Source organism: Galeopterus variegatus, unplaced genomic scaffold (assembly GCF_000696425.1).
Source record: "Galeopterus variegatus unplaced genomic scaffold, G_variegatus-3.0.2 Scaffold10040, whole genome shotgun sequence".
Lineage (NCBI taxonomy): Eukaryota > Metazoa > Chordata > Mammalia > Dermoptera > Cynocephalidae > Galeopterus > Galeopterus variegatus.
In genome coordinates this window covers 6503-20099 of record NW_007736151.1, presented here as the reverse complement: position 1 = coordinate 20099, position 13597 = coordinate 6503, and the positions used below count along the sequence as shown (strand labels likewise).

Sequence of the window (13597 nt, the reverse complement as noted above, 5' to 3'; positions counted from 1 at the left end):
TGTTAGCTCTGGACATATTGCCAAATAGTTTTTCCAAAATAATTGTATCAATTTTCAGTACCACCAGCAATATATGAGAGTTCCAGGTGCTCCACATCCTTGTCCACACTTCGTATAGCAGTGTTTTAAATTTTAACTTTTGTGGTATGTATTCAACCCTAAATTTGAACCACTGGTATTGCTCTATCTTTTATGTCAAAATTTTACAAGGTACTCTTGTGTATAATTGGTGGGTCTTAACTATGGCTAGTTCTTCATTATAGTTCTTAAACTAAACTATTTTTTTTTTCCCTTTTTCAGTTGTCACAGGTAGTACTGATGGAATTGGAAAAGCATATGCAGAAGAGGTACGTGATTTTTAAGGTCTTCTTTGGGGATTAAAAAAATAAGAATGGGGGCCAGCCCGGGGCTCACTTGGGAGAGTGTGGTGCTGATAACACCAAGTCAAGGGTTAGGATCCCCTTACTGGTCAGCCTTTTTCTTAAAAAAAAAAAAAAAAGAACAGATATGGAATGATCTCTTATGGTAGTTTTGGTTTTTGAAGTTAAAAACATAAGTATAGTGTTGTATAGTTCAATGGATGTTCTTTGTTTTTACCTTGTCAGAAATACCATGTTGCTTAAACAAATATGTGTAAAGCAAATTTCTTTGCAAAATAAGAACTGGTTATGTTACTGAACTCATATTTGGCTGCCCGCCCCCTCAAAAGGGAAAGAAAAAAAGACTCAGAAGTCAAATGGTTGGTGTTTAGAAAAGCAGGTGTATTCAACTGAAGGAGATGGTAGGCTATCCCATCTCAAAGACTTAGATTAACTGAGGGGTTTTTAAAAGTGAAGTTGAGGGAATGGAACATGGGAAATGAAAAGCAGGAGAGAAGTAGACATGAGCTATGAGGGGTCTGTGTCTATGAATCATGTACAGGGTCTCACCAAGGCCTCATCTGGTGTCTGTTCTCATCTGTGCTGTTATCTCAGGTCCCTGCAAGATTTCGATTTGCTCCGGAGTAGAATGAACTTCTCTGTAAAGTCTTTTGTGTAGTTTTGAGCTCTGGTTGACTGGTTGAACTGCCAAGGTCAGCTTCCAGTCATTTGGCCTTGATCACTTCTCAAAATTCTGCAAGTCTCAAAGAAAGAACTGTTAGCTGTGCAAAATACTGAGTAGCTTCTCAGCCTTGTTTTCCTATTTAGCAAGCAAGACAAGAAGGTCATGGGTGGGAAGAAAGAGTGGAGAGAACCCCTCCTCCCCCACGACACCCCCCAGCTGCAGCCCAGGCAGTTTTAGGTCCCAACATTGCTTCAGTCTTGCTCACTCCAACAGTTAGTTGAAATTGTGAAAAATTTAGTGAAATTTAATTTTATATTGTGTAAGCGTGGACAGTCCTTTAGTTTTTTAAGTCAATTATTTTGAACTACTTTCCAAAAGATAAAAATATCACTATAGGTGGTTACATTTCCAGGCTAGTCTGTGGCATCATTTTTATTTTTTGTGTGTGACCGGTAAGGGGATTGTAACCCTTAGCTTGGTGGCCTCCGCACCACGCTCAGCCATTGAGCCCACCGACCATCCCCTATATAGGATCCGAACCCGTGACCTCGGCACTCCCAGTGCTGCACTCTCCCAAGTGAGCCGCGGGGTCGGCCCTATGGCATCATTTTCACAAGAACTGTGATTAACAGAAAGATATTGACAGACACAGGCAAAGGATCCAGATCCTCTGTAATGTAGTTAAAGGAAAGGAAAGCATAATACTTTGAAGACTATTGTATAAGTGGAAGCCTGAGTGGTACTCTTTAGGCAAGTTTCCCTGCCTTCCAGTCTCTGTGAAGGTACCTTGCTTATGGTGTGGCTTGATTCTGATAAAGATCCCAGCAGATCCACTGAATCTCTTATTTACCATTCCCAAAGGGTTTTTCTTTTATAAATCATTCTTTGTTTTTCCAGCTTTTTATTTTGAAGATTATCAAAATCGCAGAAAAATTGCAAGAAGAATACAATGAGCACCCATATACCCTTCACTTGGATTCACCAATTGTTAACACTTTGCTGCATTTAACTTACTTTCTTCTTCTTATTATTATTTGGCTGGACTATTTGTAAGTTAGTTATAGATATTATAACAATTCACCCCTAAATATTTCAGGATGAATCTTCTAAGAACTGAGCATTCACCCTCATAGCCCCAGTACAATGGCTGCACATAGGAAGTTTAACTTGATAACAATACTCATATGCAAGTCTCCCAGTTGTCCCTATAATGTCCATTATAGCTCTGCCCCCAATCCCTAAGATCCACTTAAAGATTATACATTGTTTGGTACCATGTCTCTCTTAGTCTCCATAATCTAGAAAAGTTCTTTAGCACTTTTTCCTTTTATAACAATGACATTTTTGAAAAATTCAGGCCAGTTGTTTTGCAGACAAATTTGGATTTGTCTGATTGTTTCCTTATGATTAGATTCAGGATAAATATTTTTTAGGAAGAATGTTACATAGGTGATATTTTTTCCTTCTGAGTTAATCTTATCAGGAGACACAAGAAGTCCATTTGTTCCATTACTGATTATGTTAAGGTAAAGAATTTATTGAGATGTTGTCCACCATAATTTTCCATTAAAAAGGTAATTAATAAAGAATATGTAGGATGATACTTTGAGACTGTTTAAATTTCCTGTTTCCAAACAATCTTTTATCCAATGGTTTTGAGATCCATTGACAATTTTTGCCTAAATTAATTATTACCATGGTAGTTAAAAAACAGTGATTTTCTAATATTTCTCATTCTATGTTTATTAGATGGTGGGTTTTTGAAATAAATAAGAGCTTTTCCTTGTCTGTCATCCCCTGTTATTGTTATTTTTTTTTTTAAGCATCAGTATGGTCTAGTGGGTTCTTTAGTGGTTTCACAGCAGATTAATTTAGCAAATTATTAAACAATCTTTGTTATTTTTAGCAAAAATATTCTTCCATAGCTTCATTTGCAATAATACTCATTACTTAATAAAAACTGACTTTAAGATTTAAGACTGGAATATTAGTTTACTAAATCACTTATAGTTCACAGCACCTAATTTATTGCTCAACTATATACTGTCTGGAATAGTTCGCTGAACAGTTTTGTGCTTATTAGTGTGTGTGTTTGTTTTATTTCTCTACCCTTGTGTTGATGTGTCTCTGGGGTAGTAAGCACATTTCCATAAATCTTTTTCATTTTGTGCAATACTTACACAGTGCTGGGTACATACACGGAAGGGAAATTCTTCATTAATTCAATTAACTACCTTAGTTTGCCTCCATAAAGTATAACACCCAAATAAAAATTTTAAAATTGATTATATTTTTAGGAATTCCTAGTAGTTTAACTGTAGTGGTTTTTTTGGCGTGTTCTCTGGTCTTTGTTTTATGTGTCTAGTCTGGAACAAAAACTTATTCAAAGCTAATTTTTAAATTATAGAAGTAGTAGACACTTAATTTAAAATCTCAAACAGTATAGGTGGGTACAAAATGAAAAGTAAAAGTCTTCATACTTCTAAAATCCTTTGATATTTAAATACTAGCTTGATTTAGAAAAACAACCCTCAGGGGAATCCTTTTTTTAAAGTCTTCATTTTGTATTGCCTATTTGTTACACTCAGGTTCATTTATTTTTTAATTTGAATTATCATCTGGTCAGGTTTCTTAAAATAGGGGTATATCTAATTTTTTAAAGTAATTTAACATGAAGTGCACAGGGGGGATTCAAATCTCTTGTATTATTTCAGTTAGCGAGGCGTGGGATGAAGATTGTCCTTATCAGCAGATCACAGGATAGACTGAACCAGGTTTCCAGTGAAATAAGTAAGTTCTCATGTCAAACCTCCCAGAATTACAAAAGGAATATGCCTAATCAAAGTTTAATGTTTTTATACAGATATTTAGCACTGACGTGTTTATTTATAGTTCAGAAAATATTTTCATGCTGTAATGGGATGTTTTAAGGATGGATCATCTATTTTTAAAAATTATTTTAGGCCTGTTATAATTTGCTTAAAATCTCTTACTGACTCATTTAGTTTCTGTTGTCAGGAGTCAAATTCTATGATTATTTTATCATGTTCTACTGAAACAACTGAATTCCTTTTCTCTTGCTTCATTTCAATATTCTTGAATGTGTTAACTTGATTTTAGTGTCTCTAAATGTGTAACACATATGATTGAGGGAATATACAAAAGGCAGTGTGTACACATGTGATAGGGAAATTATTTTGAACTTTTTTAGTCGACTATGCTTGAGACTTGAGTTATTATATGGCAAAGACTCTGTTAACTGACTTCTACTTAACCAACCAGATGGATAAACCAGTGTTGTTCATTTCCTTGGTAAAATATACTGACTGATGTCCTCAGTATGCTGACAATTTTTGGCCAGGAAGCTTCTTGGTGAGATGCTTGTAAACTTTTACACACACATGTCAAATCATTTACTTATTAAGACTCAATTGTGTTTGTTCCCAAGCATACTTATGGTGGGTACATTTGTTATTAAATATTCTGTAAAATAATGAAATATTAGTATAAAAAGGGGAGTTGTTTCTATAAAAACTAAGTTGAATGCTCTGACAAAAAGTGAGTAAAGTGAGTTTTTTCAGAAATTGGTTGTCAAATTAGTGGTGAACAAGACATATAAAATATTGGAAAAACATACAAATTAAGATGGAATTTGCTTTCTGATGGTTTTATGTGTTGAAGTTTTTGCTGCACTTGAAAAGGAACTGAAAAAATTTTTTTTTAAAAAACTGAAACTACGATCATAAATGATACACTGCGGGTGTGGTACATCTGAGAAAGATTATGGAGTTCTAGTCTACAGATCCAATCTCAAAGACATGGCCTTGGCCCTACCAGAAGATTGGTGAATAAATTACATTTATACATGGTTTAAGTGAAAATAAAAAGATTACAATGTATATTTATCTCTGTGATTCCTTGCTTTACCTAATATCTGTGAGTAACCAAGTAACAAATTTTCCCTATTTTTTCAGAGAGAGGATTTCTTTCTTTTTTTTTTTTTTTCCTTTTTGTCTTTTTTCGTGTCCGGCAACGGATCGCAACCCTCAGTGTCGCGCCCGTACCGGCCCGGGACCAGCAACGGGATCGCACCCCTCGGGGTTGCACCCGCACCCCGCTCAGCCAGTGAGCGGGAACCAGTCTGTAGGTGGGATCCGACCCCTCGGCGGGAGCGCTGCCGCGCTCCCAAGCGGCGCACTGTAGCAGTGCGCCACCGGGCCGGCCCCCAGAGAGAGGATTTCTTTCTTTTTTTTTTTTTTCCTTTTTGTCTTTTTTCGTGTCCGGCAACGGATCGCAACCCTCAGTGTCGCGCCCGTACCGGCCCGGGACCAGCAACGGGATCGCACCCCTCGGGGTTGCACCCGCACCCCGCTCAGCCAGTGAGCGGGAACCAGTCTGTAGGTGGGATCCGACCCCTCGGCGGGAGCGCTGCCGCGCTCCCAAGCGGCGCACTGTAGCAGTGCGCCACCGGGCCGGCCCCCAGAGAGAGGATTTCTTCTGTATTTTATTATTAACATTACCACCTACTAACATTTATATAACACTTTATTATTTATTCATTTCCTCACATGTATTATCTCCTTTGATCCTTCCAACATACTTGTAAGGTATATATTTTTATTATTATTTCTCTCCAGACCATAGCTGGTCCTAGTGGACAGATTACACACAGGTGTACTTCATCTTTAGGTAAAAAACAGATCTTTATTGGCGATTCCCAATATTGAAGTATGTTAAATCTTAAAAAAAAATATTTTCTAACCTTGCTGAGGGCACAGATCTTTACAAAGCTGAGCGTGTGGTATATAGATATACAATAGACCTTTGGCATTTGGGGATTTTAACATTCAGGGTTTTAACTATGTAAACACAACCCCGGAAGGGCCAACATATACATTATTTTGCAGTTTTGCTGAGGTGCGAATTTGAATTAAGCCATGCCGTTAATAATCCTGAGTTTGTTGAGACAAGGTAGGTGAGCTGCCTAGGTCTTAGAGCTATTTCATTCATAGATACTTGTAGTCATTTATATGATTACTCTTAAATTGATAAGAATGTTGTGTTTGTGTGTATGTGTGTAGAATTTGGCTCTTAGTGAAAGCAACTATTAGTTGCTAGAAGTTCATAAGCAGAAAATAGATGCTTTTGATTAAATGGAATGTTCAATTTTGAAATGCTATGATATTAATGAATCCACCATCTACTTGATATAGAAACAAGAAACACTGCCTCATGATACTCTTTCAGCAAGTGCTCCAGCCTGTACAAAAATTGTTCAATGAGTCAGAAGATATACTTTAATGATATTTGGGAATTTGGTTAACTTGTGATATGAGGTGACACGTGATTGTTGGAAGAAATGTGATTCAGAAGAAAGACAGGATCCTGTTCAAACATTTTCATGAAAGAACAGATGGTAAAGGCACTGAATTGACCTTTATTAAAAGGAATGTTGTTTTTTTCCTTGTTGAAAATTCTGAAAAATGTTTCTTTGGGTATAATATAAATTTAATAGGAGAGGTGCTATCAGCAGACCATGTCATCAATTCTAAGCTGAAGAAATATAGAGAAGAGATTTATAAGTTAGGACAAGTTTTTAACTGAGATGTAAATCATCTCTTTGGGGGGATAATGTTTCCATGAACATACGTATTTCAGGAGAAGGAAGGACCAGGACTTAATGTTGATGAAGACAGACTCTGCGTTTCTTTGGTTATGCCTTTCACACATTTTTATTGAATGCCTTTGTACCAGATACTGGGCTGGGCAGTCACAATACAGTGGTGAAGAAGTTAGATGTAGTCCTGTTCTCATGGAACTTATATTCTAGTGGAGGAGACAGCAAAAACAAATGGGTCAAAAACTGAAACCAAGGGCCGGCCCGGTGGCGCACCGGAGAGTGTGCCGCTTGGGAGTGCGGTGGTGCTCCTGCCAAGGGTTCGGATCCCATGTGGAGACCAGTTCCGCTCACTGGCTGAGCGCGGTGCGGGCGCAACACTGAGGGTTGCGATCCCGTTGCTGGTCCCCGGTACGGGAGCGACACCGAGGGTTGCGATCCCGTCACCGGTCAGTAAAAAAGACAAAAAAAGGAAAAAAAAAAAAATACCCAAAACCAAACCACACCAAAACAAAAAATCAGATAAATGAAAAATAATTGAGGTTTTACTGAGTGCCACAAAGGAAACAAAGGACTACAGAGAGAACAATAGAGAGGTTCTTATTTTATGGCAACATGGGGAGTTTTGCGATTGGCATGGAGATAAAGGGACCAGAATAATAACCTCTTGCCCATATAATGGCACTCCAGTAACAAGGCTGGAGCCTCAGTGAAGAAGGTATCCTCTGGGCCCTCTTGAGAGTGTAATGATAGAGGGATTGTGTGTGTGCAGGTTGCACATGATAAATCCACTCCAATATTCCTATATCCTTAAGCCTTTGGATCCCTGCCTCTTTGTTATGCCAGGGAAGTTGTGGCCTCCCAGTCTCTGTAAATGTAGGCCATCACAGAGTCCAAGTTTCAGTCAGCAAACCGAGGTTAACTGTATGAGTCCCTTCCAGCTGTATTAGCTAACCACTAACCCTTAAATCTCTGGTAAGTGAATCATATAAAAAAGTGTGGGGGCCGGCCCGGTGGCGCACTGGATAGTGCGCTGCTTGGGAAGCGCGGCGGCGCTCCCGCCCGAGGGTTCGGATCCCACATACAGACCGGTTCCCGCTCACTGGCTGAGCGAGGCGCGGGAGCAACACCGAGGGTTGCGATCCCGTTGCCGGTCCCCGGTCCGGTACGGGGGCAACACTGAGGGTTGCGATCCGTTGCCGGACACGGAAAAAGACAAAAAGACAAAAAAAAAAAAGTGTGGCCTAGTCTTATATTCTGTTTTCCTGGGTCTAACACTCATAGAATTCATGAATTGCTCAGGGCTCAGGGAGGCCATCCGGGAAGGGAGAGGCAGCTCAGCAGATCCAGTTTGTGGTGATTGTTGCTGCCTCTGCCACTGCCCCAGCCGCCATCTCCTCCTCTTCTTTCTCCTGGGCTGAGCTAATCCCATCCTGGCTGCCACTGCCTCATTCACCCTTATGCACCACAGGTGGCACAGGCACCAAGTTGTCCCACAGAGTTGGGAGCGGGTGCACAGCCTCAGGACTGCAGCTGAATGCACAGCTAGAAGGTTGGCTTTCACAAGTACAGTCTACAAAAGGCCTGCTAGAGCTGTTATTGCAGCCTATGCAGGATATAGGTACCGTGGGTCTTGTGCTACTCATGCTTACAAAGAAGTGGATCCATCTATTATCTGGAGAGTTTTCATCCTTGGACCTTCTCAGTCATGTGCTCCTCTCTCCATGTGCACTTCCCAGTGTGGATAAATGTATAGGACACCTCTGTATGACCTTGGTATTGACTAAAACATTTACAGAGAACTGTGAAAGACAGGAATGTTTGAACACATGTCTCTGCAGACAGATGAAGATAAACACAGTATTGAAATGCATTTGTCTCATATAGCTAAAGCCATGGAAAGCCATAAAGATTCCTGTACTGGTTGGAGCTCTGAGTGAGGAGTTTGGAAAACTCTCTAGTAAACATCTAGCAGTTCCTAGTAATCTCTTGTGGTTTCTTCTGATTTCACCATTGAGGTCAAAGGTTTCGTTAGTTACTATGATGAATCCCAGGGGGAGATTTATAAATTCATTGAGCATCTAGATAAAAGGGGAATGGGTATTATAGGTCAATCAGACCTTGCATCTTTTTAGTAATTACTTGAACAAATACCATGATATTATTTGTGGAAGACATCTGACTGGGTTGTTATTAAATGCTATCACAGAGCTCCAGAAGGATGGAATAAATATGAGATTTTCTTTTTTGAATTATGCCCAATCAAGCCAGTATAGAAACTGGCATGACAGTTCAGTGACTTACCCAGCTGAAGCACTTAGGGTCCACCAAAGCTCTGAATCCTCAGGGATGCCACCTGCACATACTCGTACTCTGTCCGTGGTCCAGGCCTAGCCTTTACCTCTTGGTGTTGGTTTGGGGGGAATTCTGAAACCTCAAACTAATAGAACTTTATTCTACTCTTTTCTAGTTGGTATAGTCCTTCCTTAATTTCAACTCATTAAAAAATGCTTTATGGGTTACAACAGTGGAAGGAAGCCTGGCATGAAAATATTTTGATCAAAAAAGATGACAGTGTAAAGGCCCAGTTGTGGCAGACAGTTTTTTGAAATGAACTTGTAAAGCATTTAGCATATTCTAAATTTGCACTCTTTACAGACTTGTGCACATATATTCTGCTTTCACAATAGTTTGGCAAATACTACACAAACAAAAAAAGGGTGGAAGCTTTTAAATAAAGAAATTGCATTGATAAATGAAATATATTAGAGTATAATAAATCTCCAGTAACAGTCAATTACTACCCGTGTTGTACAACCAATACCATCTATTTTAGTTGCTAATAAAGGACTACACAACTAAAAAAAAGGAATCCATTCTCACACATATTTCCCAGTTTCTACCAATATAAATTAGAAAATTTTGCAATTAATTTTGTGTATAAATTATTAGTTTATGGATCAGACTTTGTGCTTCTTCTCCAAAAAATGTTGCAATCTAACCCTGTTGTGGGTGACAGCGAGGGATGGTTGAATTGGGTCTTGAGGAGAAGTGTAATTCTCTTGCAAGAGAACTGACCTTACTGTTATGGTGAGGTTATTATAGGATCTTCAAGTCAGGGAACACTAGTCTTCTCATACCCAGGAAGGAGAACAGGCTATTTCTATTTCCACTGGCAAGGGAGGCTCAGAGTAGCATGGGGGTTGAAGATTCTCAGTTTCAGCTGAGTCTACCCAAATATCCCCATCCTGAGTCTCAAGGTCTTACTATTTCTCGTTCAGTGCTTTCACTTTCACACATGCAACATGGTGAGTCTGTGGGATTTAACTTAAATTGTAATTCTGCAACTGGCACATTTAAATCTGATATTAACAAGGTGGCTATAAGATATAAAGTTTTTATTAAGGCTACCATAGAAATTCTCTGGTTCTCTTATGGTAAATGTGAGATGAAAGTTTAGTGACCCAAGCATGTCATTTTCTTTCTGTTAGTGTTCCAGTGAATGCAGAAAAATCCATACCCCATACCACAGTCTTTGTACTCATCATTTCTGTCAATCCCAAATGCAGCAGCAACTTGGTCCCCCAAGGCACTTCTTCTACTTCGTTACCCTCAGCAACCAGGGTTAATTTGATTATTTGTGATACTACTTACTGCATCATGGATCACTAGCATCCCACTTCCCATTGGGAAGCAGCTTAGCACTATGTTTAAGCCTAAAGACATAGTCAAACCAAACAGAAACCCTTTAAGGCCTATTTCTTCTTGGGATCCCACTCCTGATACTAATTTCTGTATCAGTCATTCCAGTCAGGAAAGAGAAGTCACACAAGTCAAACTAAGCTAACTCATCTGTCTCTTCTAGTCCAGCACTTCAATTCCCTCCAGTGGGTTAAACTCATCCCTCCTACTTCCCTGTCTGACTGAAAGAAGAAAAGAGGAAAGGAGGAGATTTACCAACTGAAGGGACCTCTTCTTGGTTCATTTCAAATTCTCCCTCTACTGTCATTACATAACTTGGGCATTTTATGCCTTTAGATGCAGTTCCTTGTGAATGTGGAGGGCAGCCTGCTCATCAATGTCGAAGTTCTTCAGAAAAAATTTTAAAGGATATTTATAGTTTAGTAGGGAACAAAATGTTTTACCAACAATGGATAAATGCTTTCTCAGGATTCACTGCTTTGATGAAATTACAATTATTTATAGGGATACCTGTCATCCATTGAATTAAGACAAGCTAAAATTCATCACACATCTAATAAGCTTATTTTATTACCATTGTTAGCCAGGATTATTAATGTATTAAGTATGTTTGCTGATTTTGATTTGTCATAGAAAAAACTCCTAGATAATTTCTGAATGCGGAGCTGAGTTTTATTTGCAATAAAGCATAATATAAAAGACTAGCTGCACCTTCTCCTCTCCCCACCTCACCCCCCCAAAAAAATGGAGACTAGCTTTCAGAATAACCTGTTGGCTCACAGAATATAGACATGGTGATATTTACAATTCATATTATTATGTGGCAGTTGGTAATTCTGACTAGATGCAATATAGTCAATTTTGTTTTAAAAAAACCCACACTTCTGTCTTTTATTTTAAAAAAATCAAAACATGATGCTTCACTTTTGTAACTTATCTCAGGTTATAAAGCTTTTGAAAGATCCTGTAATTCCATGGCTTCATCTCTTGAAATGCAAAGATTTTAGAACTGTCAATGTCACTGGTCTGTAGTTAACAAAGGAATAGGGTTAGGGTAACATAAAAAATGTACTTTTTCACTTTTTCAGTCCTTATTTGTCATCAAATCTGTGCAGTTAAGATGTGGATTTGACCAAATAAGTTTGTCCCACAGTTTTCTGATGTATTAGCAGTATCATTAATATGATGCCTTGTTCTGTTTAGCCTGTTTCATTTTTATAAGGGCAACAGAGGCATTACTGAACACATAGACCTTTTTGTTTTATGCTTAATAACACTAGAACCACATGATGTTAGCATTAGAAAGTTAATCTCATCTAGCCCCTAGAGTCACGTTTTTTTAAATCACTTCTATAATGCTAGAAATATCTTTATTGGCATCAAAGTTCATATGTTCCAAGGCCAGAAAACAATTTGCTTCTGCTGGGTTTGCCTATGGTATGCCTAACTGTAGAAGTATACTCTTAGTCTAAGATCTTCAAATTTGTCAGTGTTCCTGGCCTTCAAGAAAGTGACATTCTGTACTACCTATAAGACTCCACAGCTGTACAGCAGGTCCCAGGATAGTTTCCTGGGAGGTCTTTGAAGCATTGTTTCCACAGCTGGGAGTGTGTTGCTTTGCCCCACATGGATTTGTCACCCGACTTGCCCAGGGTGTCGGAGACGCAAAGGATTACTCAAAGCCATCTCTTCTTAGCAGTGAGAGGCCCTGAAGTGGTTAATCTCCTGCTGGAACCCTCAAGCGAGAGGGATCCCTTCCTTGGGAAATTAACACCAAATTGGGGTTCTCTTCCTGCATTTATTTTACGGACCAGGAAGTTACAGGAAGAGACATAGGAGGGGTTATAGTTTAACAGTATAGGCTGGTAACTTTCAGTGAAACAAGCCAGATGACATTCCAGTAGACAATTAAGTGATCTTATCAACACAAGCTTGATCTTAGCAAACATCCCTTCTTATAGCAATCTCTCAGTATCTTTACATAACAATCAGTAACTAGTCTGTCTCTGAGCCAGCAACCTTGCTGTGCCACAAATCTTTATCTTACACCAGAGACTTATAGCCTGAGGAAAATTTCCAGTCCTCCGCAAGGTTAATATTTGAAACTGCAAGACTGGAAAACCAGGCCCTGTGAAGTGCATATGCTTTTTATTATATTCCACAGGAGAGCAGTCTTTATTCCTTACTAGTGGGCTTGTCATGCCTAATTAAATGAGATTTACTGTTAAATTAAACATTTCTGGTATGGTCATAGTTGCAAATTTGTTTTATCTAATTATATCCTGATAAGGAGAAGGGTAGATTCTTATTAAACCAATGCAAATAATCACATTGCCACATAAAGTAAAAGAACTCAATGAAGACATGTTTATAATATTTGGCTATTCTTCTGATTAGTTTTTCAGACAAGACCAATCAATACATGTTGTATTTTCTGTACAATTACCATCTTTTTTTTTTTGACCGGTAAGGGGATCGCAACCCTCGGCACGGTGTGATCTGCACCATGCTCAGCCAGTGAGTGCACCACCCATCCCTATATAGCATCCGAACCTGCAGCCTCAGCACTACCAATGCTGCACTCTCCTGAGTGAGCCATGGGGCTGGCCCTACAATTACCGTCTTTAAATTTATCTAACATCTCAAGATGGCGATGGGTCCAGAGCGGGCGTGCCAGAAGACAGCGTGAGCCTGAGAAGTGTGCGCTGTGCTGCCAGAGTACTATTTGCATTTCCAAGAGCAACAATAAAAGAATAAATCATTGATCAACTAATCTACAACGACAAAAAAGCAACTACAGATTCGAGATTTCAGGGCCGACACAAAAGAAGATTCCTGAGAGCGCCCAAGCCGTGCTGCAGGACCGAGTGAACAGCCCAAGTCAACAAAGGCCAAGAAAGATGGCAGCGACGACGCAGAAACGGAGAGGAAGGCGCTGGACCGGCCCAGCTCTGTGAGCTCTGTGAGTGACCCCCCAGCCCAGCTCCACTTGCAGGGCAGACGCCTGTCCGGCTCCCGCCTACCACACCAGGCTAGGCACGGGCACCAGCGCTGCCTCCATTTTCTCGGGTGGGGGCGGAGCCGGCCAGTTCGGATCGGCCAGGCCTGCCCTCCTTGCTTGACGCGGCTCCTCACTGAGCCATGCCACTTGCGTGCCTTGGCACGGGGCCCCATGGGGCCTGTGGACTGGCCTGCAATCCCACCCCCCCGCGGATCTCTGGCGTGGCTGGTGGC

At 39.8% G+C, this 13597-nt stretch overlaps 1 pseudogene; it reads left to right on the top strand.

The window, feature by feature from the left end:
• Window positions 1–5981: 5981 nt before the first annotated feature.
• LOC103609748 lies at window positions 5982–9055 on the top strand (annotated as a pseudogene).
• The last annotated feature ends 4542 nt before the right edge of the window (window positions 9056–13597 follow it).